General features: G+C 44.7%; 1 protein-coding gene across 6 annotated transcripts in view; it reads right to left on the bottom strand.

The window, feature by feature from the left end:
* LOC107996637 (uncharacterized) overlaps positions 1–21,204 on the bottom strand; it is a 300,698-nt gene that overhangs the window by 233,727 nt on the left and 45,767 nt on the right. The window contains exon 1 of one of the 6 annotated variants that reach the window (XM_062071012.1): positions 9,751–10,364. The exons of 3 other annotated variants lie outside the window; for them this stretch is intronic. The gene's annotated coding sequence lies outside the window, so the exon portion shown is untranslated. Of the gene's footprint in view, positions 1–1,036; positions 2,735–9,750; positions 10,365–21,204 lie in introns of those variants that run through there. 2 more of the 6 variants (XM_062071005.1, XM_062071014.1) reach the window with 2 other exon arrangements.

The raw sequence follows: 21,204 nt of genomic DNA, 5'->3' as shown, positions 1-21,204 counted from the left end.
ACAGAAACGTGTTTCGTTTTTTTCGAACAGTTTCCGCTGATCCTCGGCATCGATATTCCATCGTCAAATATCGAGTAAAAAGCTTCTTCGATTTTCGCCAATCTTTCGATTCGACGAGAAGAAAAAGCTAATGAGCGCGAATCGTTATCAACCACGAGGTAACGAACCTCGTCGAGGAAATTTGGAACGTCCCTCCCCTCCCCGCCGGCCTTGAAAAATTTCACGATTTTTTCTTTTTCTTTCCCCCCCTTTTTTTCGCTCCCGAGGGAACAACGAACGGTGAAAATCGGGCATTGAACGAGCCACTACGTACGATAACAACGAAGGGGGAATATCAATTGGCGCGGCGTTCATCGCGATTCGTTACGCCACGGTGCAGCGGAATTGCGGGCTCTCCTGCGATTCGAAAAAACGCCGGGAGAAACACTTTTCGGGAAAAAGTGGTTGTCAATCAATCGGATCAATCCCTCCCCGAATTCGAAGAGGGAGGAGAGGAAGCCACGAGAGATTATTCACATCCGGTTCACCCCCCGGCGTAATTAACGATCGAACCTTGGCTCGGTTGGGCCGCGAGTCGAGTGGCATTGATCAGACTAATCGGATCAACCTCGAAAGATTATTATCGGGATGGAATGATCCGGATCGAGACCCGGAGAATTATCCCCTTTCTTTTCTCATCAATTTCGCTCTTCGTTACCGATACGCTGCCTCGCTTCCCGGTGATCGTTCCTCCGTCATCCGATTTCAGATTTTCATATTTGGAAATTGGAAAGACACCTCTCTCTCGAAATTTCAATCGGAACTTTCTTTATATCCTTCCATTTTCTTTCGAATTTTTTTTCTTTTCCCGTGCTATCCGCGGTGGCAAATGATGCATTCGCGTCCCGTTTGTTTACAATCGCTAACGAGGACCGCGAATAAATAACCAGGCGCAAATTTCCGCGTGAAAAAGAAAGCAGTTGGAATTCTCTCTCGTGTTTGCCGATCGATCGATTTGCCAAATCGGCGAAAGAACAACGGCTACTCGTATACTCACCGAAATATTTTTTCCTCCAGGTAGCGGTCCGGCCATCTGGCGATGCATCCTCGACTGCGCGATAAATTATGTAATCACGGCGGTGACGTGCGGGGTGGGCAGGGGATTTCCAGTGGCGTTGCATTAGCGTGGTGGCGACGATTCATATTCATGGAGCGGCACGGGTTCAACACGCGTTAATAACGTGGTACGTAGAGAACGATAGCTCGAAATAAAAATGATTCGAACGTTCCTTCGGGAGCCTGCCCCCCCGTTCGAACGTATTCCGATTGATCAGGGAAAAATCTCGACCGAGCACTTCTCTCGTTGTTGCAGTGTTGTTAATTAATCGATCGTAACGCGACTTACTTACGCAAATCAGTTTACATTATACCGAGGAGGGAGGACGTTTAATATGCAATTTTCATTGGGGGCCGGCGGATCGTTTAAAACGTAATTTCGTCGAGAGCCGCGGCGTAAATATTCATGTAATTTTGATGCACTCCGCTTAATGGGCCTCGATTAAAAATCATTTAACGGCACAGATTTGCAGCGGGGATCGGGCCTCGCAAATCCTCATTTCGAAATAAACATCGAGGCCCGTAATTGCTTCGCGACAACACGCTCGAGAAACGCTCGAGAGGGTGGCACACGGAGGGGGATGCGAGAAACAAAACTTTCCAAGTTTCTTCGCTCGTTGGGAGAGGTTCCGATCCGAGGTCGGCGCTCGCGCGAGATCGAACCTCGAATGGGATTTCGAAGTCCACGATCTCGGTGCTTACCGAGAAACGGAGCGAGAGAAAGGGGAAAGGGAAAGGTTAACTGGCGAGACTCGATAAATTTGAAGAGAAGAAGGAGGCGAGAAACAAATAAGCGGTATTCCGCGGAGAATTGATCGAATTGATTTCGTTTGAAACGAAATCGGGGGAAGGTGGAGACGGTGGGAGAAAGAAGAAGGGAGATGGTCGAAAAATTTACTTGAAACTACGTCGGTCGCTACTCCGATGACAGTGAACTTTGCGGGGCGACGCATACACGGGTTGTACGCCTGTGGCGCGAGCGTGGACGCAAAACCGAGCGCCACGATGGAAATTATGTTTGCATAATTTTCAATTTTTCCAACATCCTCCGACGGAACGGGAGAGGCAGTGGCGTCGCGCCATACGAAGATTCATGCGATTACGAAAAACTAACGATCGCCACGGCCTTTGGGATCGATGATCCGAACACGGACGGATCGGTGAAGGCTGAAAATCGTTACTCCATTTATCGTACACGTTTTCTATCGAGCACACACGATTCGGCACATTTTCTATTCTCACGAGCGAAACGTAGACCCGTAAGAAATCGCGGAATCGTTCGATAAAAGCGAAAGGATCGATTTCCCCGGACGATTCGTTAGAGAGCAAGAAAGTATACGAGGACACATATAGACAGATTCGTTTCTAAACGGAATTCTCCTTCGAACGTCTCACTGAGCAACGCGAACGCACGTGAACGCGAGTTTCAAATAAATCTTTCATTCTCTTTTCATTCTCTTCTCGTTCGTCGAGCACTTGACGATGGCAACGCGCAAAGGTGTTGCAGTTTTCCCGGCACGTGAACACTGGCCAGCCTCGGGTATCGAGCTCGGCCCTCGAGTATCGCGGCTCGATCCACCCCTTGAACGCGGATCGAGGGAACGAAGGGCGTCGCGTCGCGAATTGCACTGACTCTCGCAGATTCTCCGTTTCCCGCAGAAGCTTGCAACACCCCCTCCCTCGCCGTTTGGCCTTGCTCGTCGGAGGTTCTACCCCTCTTTCGACAACCACCGCCACCGCCACCCCCGCTTTTAGCGCAAGCGCCTCCGCTTTTGTGCAGACTCTACCCTATCCTAATTCATATCCGCGTAAGCACGGCTACGTCCACCCAGGGCCAGGACGACGCGAAATTTCTCGTTTTACCACATCGTCTTGCGGTTTTCACGGATTACGAGTGTACGTCGCTCGAGGCTCGACCGTTCGCTTTTTTCCCTCCTTTTTTCTTTTCTTCTCTTCTATTTTCTTTTTTTTTTTTTTTTTTCCTACGCAACACGAAGCGTAAAACGTTCGCGCGACCCCTCTGCCAACTGCAACGATTCGTCCTCTCTCTTTCTCTCTTTCTCTTCTTTTATTCGTGTCCCGTTCCTCTCACCCTTTCCACAGCCTCGTTCCATCGCTCGCCGTTTCTTCATGCACCGAATGCTTGCGGTCCCTCCCTGGAATTCTTTCTCCTCTCCCAAGAAGAAATTGAGACGTATACCCAGGCATATCCTCGTCGTGATTTTTAGAGCGATTACCCGCGCCACGATTCCCAAACGATCCTCTTACCGAATTACAATCGTTCGAATTGGACGAAAGGATATCCTTTACGCTTTCCAAAAAATCGATCAAGATTCGAGCAATTAGTAGCTCGTTGCGGTTACGAGGCTGACAACGAGATATTCTTCGTTCACGGAAATCCGGTGGATAAAAAGCGGAAGCAGGAGGTTGAAAAATCGGGTCGTTAAATTGAGAAATCGAGCGTGGCATCGTCGAAAGTCTTGTAAACAGCCACGCTAATGAACCATCCTCCCGGGAGCGGCGTTGCGCCTCTGCTCCAGATTATTTTTCTGCCCATCGACGAGCGGAGGGAGGATCCGTATATGATCGAAACCCGGCGAGAGAATCTGCCCGGAGGCGTGCGAGAATTAAAATTACCCCTGAGAATAATCGCGGCTAGGCCTGCACCTATTATTCGCACGGACAGAGTAAACAATTTCCCTTGTTTCGTCCGCGCGGTGTCTCTTCGCCGCGCCGTCTCTCGCTTCCGGCCACTGCTTGCCCTTTTTCCACGCGTACGACAAACCTGTTTATTTGCCGCTCACCCTTCTTCGTCGCTCTTCCGCGGCCCTCCCTTTTCAACCTCGAGCCTCGAGCCTTTGTTTCAACCCGGAAACATCGAGCCCCGCGGCTGATAAAGCTGACGGGACGGGGATCCCGCCGAATTGCACAAGTTTTAATTTCCTCTTCTCCCGCATAGGCACAATCGACAAACTTATTGCGAGTGGCCAAGTTCCGCGTTATTGCTCCAATACGATCGCACCGCTTTCTTTCGTTATTCGCCACGCTACGTCAACTTTGCGTCATAATTTTTCGTAATTGTGTAATTCTAGCGACAGTAGTATCTTGTTATTTTGGATGCTGATTCTTTTTCTTTATTTTCCACTTCTCCTTCGATCCTTTCCTTATTCCTTTTTTCTTTTTATTATTATTATCGTATCGTTAGAACTGTCGTTATTATTAAATGCGTTTGTTTAATTGTTAACGCTTGTTGTTGATCTTTTTTAGTCTGTATATAATAAAACGAATGTTTCTTTGTTGGAAGATGTGATTTTTATACGACGGATATATTGTTGCTATTGTTAAGACGAAGGAGGAAGGGGGTTGTGTGAGAGGGTATACGATACGAGACGAGAGAAATTGGAAGGAAAGGAGTGGATGAATAATTCAATGGGTTATTTCTTCGGTAAGCAAGAAAGACGAAGAAACGGATCTTAACAATCTCGAGCTAATAGCTGTTGCAAAATAAATGTCTAACTCGATCTGGAAGTGGGTGGTATGATCGAGAGATACAGTTAGGTAAGGCTGATGGAAGCGGTAGAACGATAGAACAAGCGGAAACTTGGTGGTTCTGTTTTGTTCCTGGATTACTATATGACGGGGGGTGTAATTGAGTTTGCAGAGAGCTTTTTAGAGAAGCTTCGAACAGCGAAGCAACGAAGCGACCCTGTTTTAATAGAGATTGGACTTGGCTAGGTTGGATTCTCTAACACGTGTACTGAATGTCACAGGACGGTTATTATACGTCCGCTTGTTTTTTTTTTTTTTTTTTTATTATTATTTTATATTCGTGAGAAAGAACGCGTAGCGACGAATAGACGGGATCCGATTAATCGAAATCCGAATCTGGTGTAAACAGGGACAAATTTTAAAATCCCGTTCTTTTGAATTGAATACAAACGTTTCGGTTTTTTCCCCCGGTTTTTTTCGGATGAAATCGATGAGATAAGTTCGTGATGCAAATCCTTTTACAAATAGTTTGAGAATGAAAGAGTATGATCCGAAAATCGAAAGTTCAGTTGGTAATTTACGGGCATAAGCACTTTTATTTCCTATTCGATGAATAAATTTAGTAATACTCGCAAACATTTCATCATCAAAGTGTTATATGTCGGTACTCTCCTCTGCTTTTCCAGAACGTACGATCAAACGGAGAAGGGAAAATCGTGTTTTGGAATCGTAATTGATTTCGTTAGTCGATTCAAAACATCCACCGAACGATCGTACATACTTAACCAGGAATTAGAATGCTTTCCAGGCATACCTCGCATATAAAAGTTATCCTGTATCTGGCATTGTTCCGCGATAAGCAGACCGATGCCGGTGTAATGAAACTATGTCCAACTGTTGTACGCGTTATCCCCGCGTTTAGAATAGTTACGAAACCTGAAATTGGATAATACGGGGTTCACAACAAGGCCCTTGTCAGCCCTCAACCTTCGTTTTTCCGTCACCGTTTTCCATCAAATTTATCCGATCCTCGATATCCGACGCTGATATTACGCCCCATTTTACGAGATATTTCGAGAAATTTCGAACCGATTACAAATCGAGAGAAAAAAAAATTTTACGAATAAGAAGCGAGATTTGCCGAGAAGTATGTCGAAAGTAATGAAATAGAAACAGAGGAATTACAGAGAAAATTGGCGATATATAAGCGGGCATCGAAAATCTAGAGCAAGGGAAACCTGGCCGGTTATTCGATCTGAAACTCTGCCAACTGGATGAACTTACTACTATCGAAATGAATTTGAGATCGAGTATACTTCGCAACGAATTTCGCTAGCGCCTCCCTCGGCGTAAGAAGAGTAACCGTATACCCTCCCCGCACCCCTTCATGAATTTCATCGGTGCGTTTTACGAGCTTCATAAATTCCCAAAACAATCTCTGAAAATTGCCCTTGTTATTTGTTTCAAAAGTTCGATTCGATTCGTCACGATTTCTTCCTTTCTTTCCTCCACTATAATAACGCGGAAATAATTCCCTTTCGATGGCTCTTTCGCGTCGCGTTTCAACGCGCCAATGTCTCGAAACAGTCCTCCCCCTTTTTTCACTCCCCAGATGTAATTACACCGGCTCTCTTTCTCCCAGAAGAATCACAGGGAACTTCATTCCCTTTTGATCCGGATCGGATTCGTAGTCCAATCACCCGATTCCCGATGCTTATTTTCCGTCCGTGGCGAAGAAAAGAGGTTCCAGAGGAGCCCAAAGTTCTCTGCAGGAGATACAGACGAGAGATCGCCCTTTGAGGACTCGCTCGAGCTTTGATCAACGACGGTTGCCCCTCCCCCTTTCCCCCTCATTGTTCCATCATCCCTTCCTCATTTCATCGCGACGAATCGCTCGTGACGACACCACCCTCGCGAAACTTTCCCTACAGAGGCAGAGGTGTCGTTTTTATTTCCGCTCGAATTACTTGGAAATTTACGCAAATACTAGTGGAAATTCGTGGATCGATAAAAATGGATACTCGATGGCTGCTCGTGATTCTGGTGGCGAGAAAGAGCGAGTAGTGAGAGAAAAATTAATCAACTCGAAACTCTTAAAGAAAATTAATGGAGTTACGTGTTTCATCTATGTTTCATCTAACGAAGAACGAAACGATACTCGCAGCTGATCTTTCGACGAAAACAACACGACTCGTCTAATTTGCATTTCACGGGTGAACGCATACACACACACCAGTTTCCCCGGTTGTTGTGTCGAGGAAGGAGGGAGGCGGTCACGGACGACCACGAGGTAATACTCGACGTAACACCGTGTGGCAAAAAGTGTTTGGAACTAGTTAAACTCGTTCCCCGCGATCCCTGTCAGTTAATTTATGCCTCTCACGCGCTTGATTCATCCCTGAAGTTACTCGTTCCGTGTCGGTTAATTCCGCTTAACGGCGGAACGTGGAAGGAGGCCAGAATAAGAGAGAGGAGGAATCGCACAGTGGCCACTTACGTCCAAAGGAAACGAATATTCCTTTATAAAAGAAACTCGTGATCGATCTTAAATTCTCTTCGCGCCTTATCGCCTTTCGACTTCGACCTCGGATCTCGTTGAAGAAAGGAAACGTTAAAAATCGGGATATCTGCATTTCCGCAATTTCATCGAACTGTTTAAATTTTCTTGATTGACTTCGTAGACTCGATTCCGCAAGCTAGTATCGCATTTTAACACCGTGGCGCACGAGGAACGTGTGTATAAACGTTTTGGCTCGACTTCAAATCCGATTTACGTTGCGATAAAATTGCGTTCGCGCTGAATTATCGGCGCGAGTTCTCTTTTATGCGAGTTTGGTTGAACGCAATTTCTTCGTCTTTTTTTTTTTTTTTACTTTCACTCTTTTGGATCGTAGATAGCTTTGAAAGGGAAAGTTTGTTAACCCTTCGAACGTCGTAGTTTCGTGGAAGAATTTTATTTAACGATGAAAGGATTTCGCGGGAAGCGAGCGAATCTTTTGCGATCCTCCGGATTAAGTGGAAAAAGAGATAATTATAATTATTGTTTGGTAAAATATAATATCGAATAATTAAAAATTCATGGTATCGCTTTGTCGTTAAATTAATTACCGCTCTTTCATCGGAAATGACAGAAAAAATTGAAAGAAACAACCGGTCTTTGACCGATCGAAGAAAAGAAATCCTTTGGAAATCTTCTTAATCAGATGAATGCATTTTTCTCCCGGTAAATAGAGATTCTCTTATCTGACTTTCTTTCTTCGATTCTCTTTTACCGGTTCATTGGCTGATGCAATTCGACGCTAAGCAATTATGCTACAGTTGGACACTTTCGAGGAAGGAAGAAAGAGAGCTAGCAATACTCGTGAGAAGGATCGAAACAACGAAGACTAGAAACATCGTGCAGAGGAGAATGAAGTATAACAAACATTCGACAGCGTTTAAACATGTGTTTAAACGAATGGAGGAAGAAAATCGATATCGTTTATGGGAAAAGAATTCTCATGTTCTGCCTCTTCTCTGAACATTTTTTCAGATCAGGAAAAAAAAAATTGAAAAGAATCGTGAAATGAAATCGATTATTCTAACGTACCTAGATTCTTCTGAATTCTTCTTGTAATCACGGATTACAACGATCGTTCCGCGACTGGAACGAAGATAAATAAAAGTATTCCAAAACAATCGATAACGAGCTTTGAAAAAGAATAACAAGTACCCTACAAACTCCCCAAACTTTCGATATCGATAAATATGTTAGAACGATACTCGTTAAAAAAAAAAAGAAACAAAAGCAATTACGATCTCAGGGCCCTAATAGCCTGAAGAAAGCCCTAATACAACGAGCCCCAAAGGCTAACATATGCATATTCCTTTGAGCTCGCCTTATTAGGGGCCGAATTTCCGAGTGGGAACGAAAACACGGCACTGAAAACGATATATCTGTCTCGGTTTCGATTCCCTGTACCTCTCGATAACAGTAGAGGGTGCAGGGTGGTTGGGCGAGGGGCGTCGAACACGGATAAACGAGGACGCGGCGTAATTGCCGAAGCAGACTTGGCGGAGAAGGGATGACTCGAACGAGGGTGAAGCCCAGAGCAGAAATTCCATTGAACGAGCCGTGCACGCGACTCGTCAGAGAAACGAGCCAACGATACGTTCGAGGATTCCCTGAAGAAGCTCGTCCCGCCAGTCAGTCAGTCAACCTTTCAGCCTGACACTGACGCGACTCGAAGCGGAGGGAGGGAAAGGGCGGGAGAGAAAGGGAGAGAGAGAGAGAGAGAGAGAGAAGTAGCAAACCTGGGCAAAAATGCTTTTCCTCGCGACTTCGTGTTTCACGCGTGGATTATCGACGTTTCTCCACGATTCTTATCCGTAGATAGGAACGAAGAGAACACTTTTCCTCGAATCGAGAAAAAGAATACAGGTGCAGGGGAGGAAGAACGTTTCTCGAAGAAACAGCGGATCTCTCTGGAAAACGGTCAAGTTTTCCGTAGAAAAGTTTCAGAGGGTGGATTTCTGGAAAGCTGGCAAAGTTAAAGTGTCTATGGTGTTGGACCGATCCTGAAAAATTGTTCCGTAAAGCGCGTACCACGAAATCTGAGAGAAGAATTACTGGAACGTGTTCAAATATTCTCCGATTAAAATATTCTTTGATTCGATCGAGATATAAATAAAGGAACGTCGAACATTCACTCTAATTTAATGCTCTTTCGCTTTTACTCTCTCCACCCGACCGAGGGTTAAAAATTGGCGAAAGATCGTCGGTTATGCTCCACGCGGTAAATAACCCGTTTCCCCGACACAGCCGTGTTATTTGTATCACGTGGCTGTGGTTATACGACGCTCGTGAAAATGGGGGTTACCCGGTTGAACGGCGAAACGGCGATGATAATAATAATCGTAGAGGATCGGCCGGTCCGATATATTCCGACGGAATATTCCCGTACGGAATGCTTGAAAAAAGACGGGCGAGAATGTTCGGGGAAAAACGTTGGCGAGAGGCGACGAGAAACTTTTCCTCGGGCATTTTAGCGGCGTTGAATGGGACATCGGCCGACGGCCATCGCGGCAAAATGTATATACAGGGAAGGGATATAAGATAGGGAATAGAATAGGCTCTGCTCGTGTGGACGCGTACATGTGTGTGTGTGTGTGTACATGCATACATACGTAGCGTGTTGCGTGCCTCGACTCCGTGAGTCCGAGCTTCGTCCGAGTTGTAAGATTGGAAAACTTGGTTCCAACGTTTTCTTGCCTCCCACTTTTCCTTCTCCTGGCGCAAACCGCTTTCTCCCCGACACGCTATCTCCATCTCGATCTCCTTCGTTAACATTTGTCCGACGATTTCTCGGTCTTCCTGTATGAAACATTTTCTTCTTCTTCTTTTTTTTAAACCGTCTTAGACTGCGATGGCCTGTTTGTTCGTTTGCAATCGTTTCAACTGTTTTTTCTTTCGTGGATGGATCTCGAGTATCGAGGAGTTGGTCGGTTTCCGGCGACGAGAGAAATACGTTAGGCGATTTCGAGGATAGGATGATACTCCTCGAGACATCGTGGAGATGATGATATTTGCAACGGCAAATACGTCTGTCTCTGGAGGGTGCTGTGCCGAATTTCCAGTAGAGAAAGTGTCGAAAATGAGGCGCTCGGGCAAGCTGTGTATTTGTCAATTTCCTGCATCCGAATTCTCGCATCCGGCCACCACCAACTTTCCACCAACGCGAATTGATGGTGTAACTGGGATGTTGTAACAGCTTCGAAACTGCTGGAACCACTACTGGTCCCTGTTGAGACAAAACAAAGTGTGCAACTTCACGAAATAAATAGGATTTTAAATCAAGCGAGTCTCGTCGTATATTATGAGATACTATCCCGTCCTGTACTCTAAGTATCTCTTTGAATTCAATTCCTCGTGAATGTTTCTCGGAATAACTGCGTATTAAGAAGAGGAAAGAAAGGGGAAAGGGAAAGGAAAAAAGAGGATCGATCGTTGCCTGTGAAATATGCATATCGAAACCGGTTGAATCGGCAAAATCGTGCGGAACGAGCATCACGTCAGATGGTCTTCCTTTTGCTTATCAAAGTTTCTTCTGCATTTATTAAAAGGTTCTTTTTATCCGCGAGCCATTTCTTCCGCCTGACCCTCTCCCGACGTTTGCCAAGGGAATCCTTTGCATCAAGGAAATCTCACGGGTTCATTTGGCAGTCTGGCTCTGTGTTGTGTAAACAGAAGTCAGAAACATGAAGAGGAGGGAGGAGGAGGAGAAGGGATAAAGAAAGAAAGCGGGGAGAGGTAAGGGTAAGCAACTTCATGCGCTATCTAACCACAGCCTCTGCGGTACTTTGTGCGCCACTGGAAGCAACGATTGTACGGGGAAGAAGCTTCGAAAAAAAGCAACGACCTTCGTGGTCGACTCGACGAACTGTTGAATATTCGATCCAATGAAGAAGAAGCGACGGAGCACGGCTTTATGCAAAGTGGCCGTGACTCGGAACAGAGATTTTCCTCGGGCAAACACGTAATTAAAAAAAACGTAAACGCCATTCACTTGTGTTTTTAATTTATTTCCCCTCGACGCCCTTCCCCGAAAATTCTCCATCCCCTCGTGGACCTCGTTGGAGACCGATTCCCCTTCGAGACGAGATCCAATCGGTGATTCTCCTGTAAAAGGGAGGGTGAGGATGAAAGAAAGCGAGCACCGTCGAATTTCTCGGGAAAAGAAACCGAGACCTTCTCTTTCAGAGAGAGAGAGAGAGAGAATAAAAAGAAGGATAAGGTAAAAAGACCTATCCAATCGACGATCGTTTGACACCTCACAGAGAACTTTGGAAAATCGGAATGAAACATCCCTGGCGAGGACGTTCCATGCCCGTAGGACTTAGACGTGGAACGAGGGAACGAGATATCGAGAAGGAGAAACGTCGCGCGAAACAAGAGGAGAAAATGGACGGAGGGAAGAAAAAGACAAACAAAGGGCGGATGAGAAACGAGTGGAAGGAAAGGGACGACGAGATGGAAGTCGGTGTAATCAACGAGGCACGCCGATTTCAACCCTCGAACGATTTCCATTGGGGGGGCGCGGCATTGTTAAAGGATAAATAAACAGTTTCTGAGACAAAGCCAACCATTTGATAACAGTTGGGGGGACTCGAAACAGGCGTCAAACACGGGACCATCCCTTTATGCATTAATTATCGAGTCGAACTGCGCCGCTTTAAATTATTCCCCGACTCGGGGCCAACCCCCGTTCCTCTTTGTCGCCTGTTCCAACGGAAGTGCGAGCATTTTTTAACGGTGTTCTCGTTACGTGAAACAGGAGGAATGGCCGTCGAAATTTTCGTGGATTGTTTCATTATCCTTTGGGATAATAGAAATTCGACAGACGATTCGAGTGATGAAAATTCGAACGAACGTTCCCCTCCCCCACGAAAATTTCGAGTAATCAAGGAGGAATTGAGATTTGAAGAGGTGAACGATCAAATTAGAGAAAAACAACGTGATCCAAATTTAAACGTTCAACACTCGCGAAAAGATCTTCTGGAGACTTCCGAAAGGGAGGATAAGCTCTTTTTCTAATACGTTAGCTTGTTTTGAGAAGGAAATCGGCCGTTCCCTCGTGCTGCGTTTGCAGATTCGATTTGAATATCGGGAAACGGGGAAAGGCGGGCGTACACGATCGATCGGTGTACGTTGAAAAGAGGCCTGGTATCGTTAAACGACGCGCGTCGTCTCGATGCTTTCGACGTCGTTTCGAAATAGCTCCATTGACTTTTTCCTCTGTATTCACTCTCTCGGTTTATCCTGCGGCATAATACAAACGTCGATTAGAATTTGCGTTATATAGTTTAACGTAAGATTAGTTCTTTTGTTTCCAAATTGATTCGTAAAATTTTCGAGTTCGCGATTCGAGACCAATTCTCGAATCATCGATATTCTTAATTTTCCCGAGTTTCTTTATATCAAGATTTTTATTTTCATCGCTCATGAAATTTCTCGTTTATAATCATTTCGACGAGGAGACATCTTCTATCGTTAACCTCATTAGGGCGGCTTGCCGTTAGACGGTGCGCGTCGAGGCTGAAACGTTTGCACTGTTCTCCATCTTCCCCTCCGTTCGTCGATTCGATCGTCGGAAATCCAATATTATTCAAGACAGTAAGAAACGCGGAAAAGCAAGAGAAGAAAACAATCGAGCTAGTTTCCAGCGGTTAGAGTGCTCATCCCAATAAGAGAACGGAAGCAACTGTAACTTGATTTATATGGGTGTTTCCCCTTTCTATCGAGCACCCTCTTTCCACGACCCTCATTCCTTTTCCGTGTCCAACCATGGTGTTCCAAGTCCCGCAGGTCCTTGGCAGGGATCAGATAGAAGCATACGCCGGGATACACCGATACTTTAACATGGAATCGAATCGAATCGAATCGAATCGAAGTAGTTGGTCCGATCGTGAAACTGTAAACTTCGAGACGCCTTGTGTCTATCCACTTGCGTCTACCATTTCGATGGAAAAAATAAATTATGAATGTGTGCAAAAAAAGGAATAGAAAAGGGAAAAGAGATAGAAAGAGGAAAAATTATTTAAAAAAGAAGAAGAACGAGGGACAAAGATTGAATTGGAGAGAGGAAATTTTGAATCAGATGTTTATTGCTCGATCGAATATTCTTTTTCTCTTTTCTCATCCCCTCAGATGAAATAACGATTGCTGTCGGCATAAATGTCCGAGTGAATGAAAAACTCTACCTCGAATCGTTACAAGTATCGGCCACGTACAAAATCTCGAATAATAATCAACGTCGCCGATTCGATTACGAATTATTTGATCCAACGATGGTGGCGCAAAATATTTCTTCGAAATTTCGTTCCTCCGCCTGTTGATGCAATTTCGATTCCCCCGTCCTCCCCTTCAGTTTCCTTCAGTTACCACCCATCGGTGGAAATTTACTTTTCCCCCCCTGCGCCGTATCGAAATTTTCGTTCGACGCAACGTAACAACATTGCGGCTGCGGTTTTCATTTTTCCGCGGAATCGAGCCACGACCGCACCCCTTAAAAGCGGGGTGAGCAACGTTGAATTAAAGCCGAACAGTCGAACAAGAAAATAATTACACGGGAACTCGGGATGAAACTCTCTCTCCCTCTCTGCCTCTCTCGTCCCTCCATCTCGGCGAGAGAAAATACGAAAAAAAAGAATCGAACGTGGTCCTTTCCATGGATCTATCCACCGGGTGATCGATATCGTTCCAAGTCCATTCATATCGCGGATTGAATCGGAGATGAAATTGTAGCTTCCAATTGATTTCTCGACTAACCGTGTACCCCGCGAGCTCGCGTGTTCCAACAGCGTGGAGAGATAGTGTTGGGGAAAAAAGGAGAGAAAGAGGGGAAAAATGATGAAGATGATCCCCGCGGGATCTCGTATATCGCGCGAAGGAAACGGGTATCTTTGTTGTTGGTCCGAATTGTTTTTTTCCGCCTATCCGGATGCGCTTGTTCCGCCTCGATAATGGAACGCGTCGATTAAATTCTCCTACGGTTTGTTTTTCACCGATGTAAATTCACCTTTTATCCGCGAGATTCCGCGCGATTAAAATATTTCCTCGTCTCGCTTCCACCATCCCCGACTACCGAGTGGCCGATCGATCGATCGAGGCTATCGACCGAGAAGTCAGGATTAATTTTTCCCCCCCGCTGCTGCTCGTGGACGAACACGAGCCTGATTCGAAACCCCCGTTTTCATTATTAATAATCCATCACGTGAACACAGTCACCACGAGACACATCTGTGTGGCATAGAGTCGGGATATTCAGCGCTAATTTTACGCGATATTATAGTTTATTTTTAAAAATTTTCGATACTTTTCGGCGGTGGAAAGCTGTGATTACACCGCTCAACGCGTTATCGTTAAATAATTTTCCCTTCTCTCGATTGAAAATACAATCGATGAATTGTGCCCCGGAAAGGGGTGCGTATTTCCAAATGATCGGGACACAATCAGACTCGGAGGGAAGCACTCGTGTCGGGTAGCGACAAACGGTTTTACGTCAGGCTGCACTCAGACACGCCATTACTGTAAAACAACGAAATTCGTTTCAACGGAGCCGCTGCTTTCCCAATGTGGTACGTAGACAGAGAGGGTAAAGTGACAGGGGCGTAAAATGTCACAAGCGTAGGCTGTAAACGTAGAATGTAAACGTTACATCGCGCAAGACTGGAGTGCACTTGGCGCCCTCCTCGCGCGCCCTCCCCTCTTCCGACTTTTCGATTCGCCCTCTCTGTAGAAAAACGAAGCCAACGACGAGTCAGCATTCGCAACGTCTCGAAACACGTTGAAACTCGAGCACCTTTTCCAAAAAGCGTCGCGTCTCTCTCTCTCTCTTTTTCCCGTCTCGAGAATAGGAAAGAATACTTCCAAAACAAATCGGGATTCGATCGAATATATCGATATCGCCTGTCATTCCGTATCCGGGAAGATCCGCGATTGAAATGTATTCGCTTTCCTGATGGAGAAGGGGAGAAAAGAAAAAAAAATGGAAATAATACTTAGGGGAAAATATGAAATCGATTCGGTTTCTTTATTCGTATTCTTGTCGAAGGGAAGATAGAAATCGAGGAGTCTAGAGGGAGAGAAGTATGAATGGTAGGAAATGATAAACAACACTGGTTCAATAAAATATTTTCAAATTCACGATTTTCCTTCTTTAGACTTCTTTATTCCGTGGTTGGATCCTTTAGGAACAATATTCCTATTATTCAACCCAACACGATCAGCAGTTGCTCATTCTTAAAGTTGTTCACGGTAAACAATCAAATCCAATATCCGATAGTTACCTATATATATATATATTTTTTATCGGCAAATCGTCGTAACGTAAAGCACGGCATACCTCATTAAACCGATTCGCAAAACGAGTACGAGAAACCTGCCCAATTCCCAGTGCAGCATCAACGACGCTATCGATCCACCTCCATTCGACTACATAGATCAAGCCCCGGTATAATGCGATGTTCCAACTTTTCGTCGTTCCAACTAGCTCAACCAACAACCACATTTTAGAGGCCAGGGTTGCCAGACTCATCCCCTCGCCGACCCTTCGAAATACCATCGTTCCCAATTTTATTTCGCTACTGGCTGGCGAATTACATCATCCCTCCTCCCCCTTCTTTCCCTCTGGCCATTCGTATTTAACAAAAGAGACAAATAAAGAAGACATCGATAATCGATCGAAATCCTCGAACAAACAGTAATGGCGACGGTAACAGAGGGATCCCAATCGCGATCATCGCGTCTCAAGTTGATCGCGTCTCGAGTTTCCAACAATCGAATCGCATTTTCTTCCTCCGTTCCACTGTTCTCCACGCTTTCTCTCACCATTTTTTGGCGACCACGACCGTCTTCGCGACGCACGATCGCCGCCTCGCCAAACTTTCCGTTTATTATCGCCCTCCATCGGAACGGATGAAAAAAACCCATAATCTGGCGCTTCGCATCGTTGGCCACCGACTGTTCCTCCCTCCCTACTTCCCTTCTCGCGATCCCCGCTTTTTCTACCTTGTGTTTGTATCGTTCTACCGCGTTTTGATTAGCAGTTCCGTTGTAGCTCGATCCGTGCTTCTTTCTTCCGGTTCTTTTTCCCGGGAAACCGGCGGTGGATGGAACCGATTCGTCATAAGCCGGCCGAGATTGAAAAGCTTTATCCGACCAACCGTGAAACGGGATATTCGAGGTATAATACGTTGTTTAAGCTGCTTCCTTCCGAGTAGTACAGAAAGCGAGGTTTCCGCGCCGCGTTCGAAAGAATTTCCAATGTTGCATTTGTTGGCGCTTGTTCTGATTTATCGTTGGATAATTGTGTATAGAATTTAAAGGAAAACTTACAATGTACAATTCTTGGATATTTTTATTTTAAACGAAGGATTTGGATCTTCGAGAATATATTGTGCGAATAAATATTCATCGATTCCTTTGATTTCTAGAGATGGAATAGTTCATGAATAAACAATATCAGAACGATGTTGTAATTAATCGTAAAGGAATTTTTTTATTATCAGTTTCTAATAATCAAAATTGATTTGTATTTCTTTATATCGTTAATATTGATCAGTATCACGATTGATGCCCAATTGAAAAAAATGGATTAATAATTTCATCGATTAAACATAAAGTTTTCAACGACGGAAAACAAATAATGAATAACAACAGGAATAACTGTTCAAGAATCTGAATCAAGAGAAAGCGAACGAATCAAGAGCCAAGATAGAGATCTGGCTTCTAAGAAGAACGGGAAGGATTCACACCCGAATTTTATCGAATCAAATTGTTTATGCGGAATATTCATCGGGTGCAGGAGGAGGTGCAAGGACCCTCAAAGGGGTGTTCACCCTTTCTTGACTCTGATCGATAGCGGAGAAACGACGGATGCTTCTCAGACAAGACTGCCGCCACCCTCAGCCGTCAGCCCGCTTTCCATCCCTTGATTCGCGTTTATCCCTCTCGCGAGCCCCTTAATTGCATTGTTCTCTGTTAATGAAGCTCTTTTTGTCTCACAATAAAGTTAATTGGAAACAGTTTCTCGTCACGGAACGCAAAACGTTCGATTTCCCGTCTCAAGGTTTTGCACTTCCACCCCCTCTCCTCGCCCCCTCCGAGACGTGTCTTCACGCTCTTTGTTTAGAAACGACGCCCCACGCCGCTTCTTCGTTTCGCCGCCTTTCCATCGTTTTTCTTCTCTCCTCCAGACTGGTCGCCGATTTTACGACCAGTTCTTGCTCCGTTTCCAGCCTTGTTCCAAACTTGTTCGCGAAAATATTGGATATTGTTTTTCGACTCGGCCAATTTCGAAGGGGAATTAAGCAGCTATGGCTGTCGTGGAAACGGCAAAATCTTGAAATTCTATCGTTATAACGGTATAATAATAGAGATCGGTGAAGTTTCGCGGCACAGTCATGAAGCTTAAGTTTCAACGCGAAAGTGGGACGGCACGAGACAATAGGATTTTCGATGTACGTGTTATCTACTTCTACGAGTTGTAACAGAGGAGAATATTTCGTTCGAATCTCTCTGATGCCAAAAAAAGAAAGAAAAAAGTGAATTATTTTTCACCGGATCAAGCCAAATACCGATACTATTCTATTTCGAAAAAAGGGGGAGAGATGGAAAAAAAATAGATGGAAATATTTCGAATTCAATGAAAATTCGTTCAAGGAAGGAAAACGTTCAAAAACAAAGTTACGAGTATAGGCGAAGTTATGAATTGAGAATTTGCGCGATGAATAATTTTGCATCGAGCTGCTTATTTTACTTTTTTTTTTTTTAACGCAAAAAACCTATTGACGATCTTGCTGTTGTTTACGGATAAAGTGAAAGTAGGTCTGCGTGGAACGAGAAAACTTTGAAAAGCTCATGTTAGCGAGCGTGAACTTTCGATACATCCGCTTTAAAGTATAATATCAGGCCAGACTCGCGGCGTGCTAATCCACCGCCGCCGGCTATCGAACCAATTTATTCCTCTTTCCTCAATTTCTTCAGCCTGATTAAAAAAATAAAACGGAAGCCGAAAAAAATCTCGAAATCGTCGTATATCCGGGTCGCGGATTATACCACTCACGATCTTTCTATTCAAAATTAACGGATTCTATCCCTCTTAACAATATACACGCGCGTTGAACGCCATTTAAAAATTACAATTATAAGTGGAATAATGAAAGAGAAGGGCGGGAAAAAAACATTAAATTAATTGGTCTATGATATGATTCACATGAGTGAAACTGTTATCGTTGAATTTCCATTATTACGGTCTAGAAACTCCGATGATATTGCGGAATGTGAGAAGACTATATATAGCCGATGCTATTGTCCTCCATCACTCTTCCATTAAATAATTTAAACAATTATTATTCTCTTATAATCGATTCGCTTGATACAAACATACTAAAATATCTCTTATATTTCTTCCTTTTCCTCACGGTCATTATTCCATCATTGGTTCAAAATTGGCCAAGATCGTCGCGTCGTTGTATAACAATAAAATATCGACTGTTTCAAATGGAGAACCGGTGCTCCGCCTTAATACGACCATAAAGAGGAGACGATAAATACCGATCGTCAGACGAGTTCCTTGTGAGAGAAACCTGTCTGGCGTATATATATATATATATATGCTACTTATGCTCGAGAGGATTCCTCGCGCGTGTCCAACCGAGAAAACGTTTCTTCGAAAGAAGATCGAAGCTTGGACTCGATTCGATCTTATAGTTGGTCGGAGACGAGACATATCTATCCGATCCGTGAAAACTTTTCCACGGGCTTTAAAAGTTGCCACTATTCTGCTCGAAACTCTTGACTCGGAACATCGACTCGTACATCGAGCAGGAATTCACGCAGATAAGCCGGTGCACCTTCTTCTACGGCGGGCGCGCACGTGAACCAAGAATTCGATCTACGAAAGTCGGTTCGACGCACCAATTCCGTATCTTTCCACGGAATATTTTTTGGTGGCTTTGCTCGTCTCCCTTCGGGCCAAGCGATTCATTCGAAACGGTTGCAGCTCTCGTTCGCGATAAGCAAATCCGCCGATTCCAGCAACCTTTATATTTTGTTTCTCGAGAACTTCTCCACGAATTTTTTATTTTTTTTTCTTTTTTTTTCTCCCTACCTTTTCCTCCCCGAAAGTAAGAGAAATATACATATATTTCTCTTTACTTTCGGGGAGGAAAAGATTTTTTTTTACTCGATTTTCGCTACGAAGACGAAAATGGAGATCGAGGATTTTTTTTTTTGTTCTTGCCAACTCGAAGAAACGCTTTTGACTTTTCGATAATAGTCGAAATTAACGAAGAAACGAAACGATTGATCGGGAATAGAATTTCTCGAATCGACGAAAGACTCCTCATCGGTCCAACTCCTCCTCCTGAAGGAGTGAAATGTCACGCTTCGGTGGAGAGTGAAGCTTCAAGGTTCTATCATCAGTTTCCGGTTCTATTATCATTTCCGGCGCGTTCGAACGAAGAGCTTGAAATAAATTGCAATTCGGATCGTGGAGCTCCGCGAGCGAGATGAATTAAAACTGTAAAATCGGTAGGATCAATAGCCGCCGGTTAAGTGGTGGATCGGTTTGCGATAGAATAGAACGAGATTATGATAGAAGGGAAGCGCGTCGGGAAGCGAGGATTCCTTTCCCAGATTCGCAGTGGTCGGTGCTCGCCAGGTCAATGAATTCAATTTAACCGTCGCCCACGGTTTCCACGTTGCAGCGTGGGTTTCGTTCCTATCGTGACAAAAACTTGGGGAATTTAATCGGTATCGATACCGAAGGGAAAGAATTTGAGAAAGGAGGCGCGAAAGGGGGAGAAAACGGAGTCTGAGAGCGAAGGAGAGAATTATTCGTCGGTAAATTCTCGCGCAACAACGAATATTGGCTTCGCGAAGGTGAAATCGGGGGGAGGATTCGATCGAAATCGAAGCAAACTCGGCAAGGCGGTGATTAATTCCAAGCGAACGAGTCTCCCCGAAGATTCGATATTCGAATCTAGCGCGTTCAAACTTAAACAAACGCGAAAGCCGCGCGATCGCCTTTTCCTGATTCTTAATTCAATTCGATTCGATTCCACGATTTTATCCTTGAAAATCACTCGAAAGGGGGAGGAACCAACCCCTTTCGCGTTGTTATTAATTCATCGTCGGTCTTTGAGCGCGGGTTGCCACAAAGGCGCGCGATGCAAATATTGATCGTGTCAAGATTCGAAGGAGGAGATCCTTCGAACGAACGAACGAACGAAACCCCTCGGTACCTTCAAAGGGGGAGAAATTCAGCGAGAAAAAACAGCAAAGTGGCTTTGACTCGTAACTCGACGACTCGTTCCATCCGGGCCGTCACGTAATTTTAATTGCCTATATCCATATTTCCGGGAGCGGAGATACCCCCGGGGGATGAAAAGTCATTTTACCCGACCCTCGGCCGTTCTCCTCGCCCCTCGCTTTCTTCTCTCGCTTTCCCTCTTCGTACGCGAGGAAACGTAACGGCCGGAATCAACCTAACCGCCTCCCTCGTCTTATCAATCCCCTGCCCGCCCCCGCCATCCCTTCCAACCAGGGATGCTAAAACGAGCGCCACAGGCCCCATGTTTCCGCCAACTTTCCTCGCGAATTTCTTTTCCCGCCGGGAGTTCCACCTTTCCTCCGACTATCGACCGAGTAATTCACCGATGAATCGCGGAAACATTCCCCTCCTCCTCCTCCTCCTCCGTTGCAGAAACGGAGGTTGGTCACAACCGTGTTATTGGAAACTCGTGTGTATCGCGAATAGATTTACGCGCGATGAAAATGGACTGTTTTCCCTTCTTTCTTTCTTTTTTATCTTTTATTTTTTTTTTTTTTTTCCGTTTCAACTTTACAAAAAACTGAAATTCTGTTTGCGCGATGGTTTTAAGCTTGTTGGTTAAAAAAGTGACCCGGGATGAGAGAATTTTTCAACGTTATTCCCTTTTTTTTAATTTTTTGTTCGTCGATTTTTAATTTTTTCTTTTTTTTTTCTTTCTTTTTTTTTATTCTTTTCGCTCTTTTCGTCGGAACTTCGTTGGGATTTGTTCGAAATTAAAACACACGGGGATTGTTATCCACGGATT

This window comes from Apis cerana, linkage group LG2, assembly GCF_029169275.1.
Source record: "Apis cerana isolate GH-2021 linkage group LG2, AcerK_1.0, whole genome shotgun sequence".
Taxonomy (NCBI): Eukaryota; Metazoa; Arthropoda; class Insecta; order Hymenoptera; family Apidae; genus Apis; species Apis cerana.
Note: the sequence above shows the minus strand (reverse complement) of the source record. Positions and strands in the feature narration are given on the sequence as shown.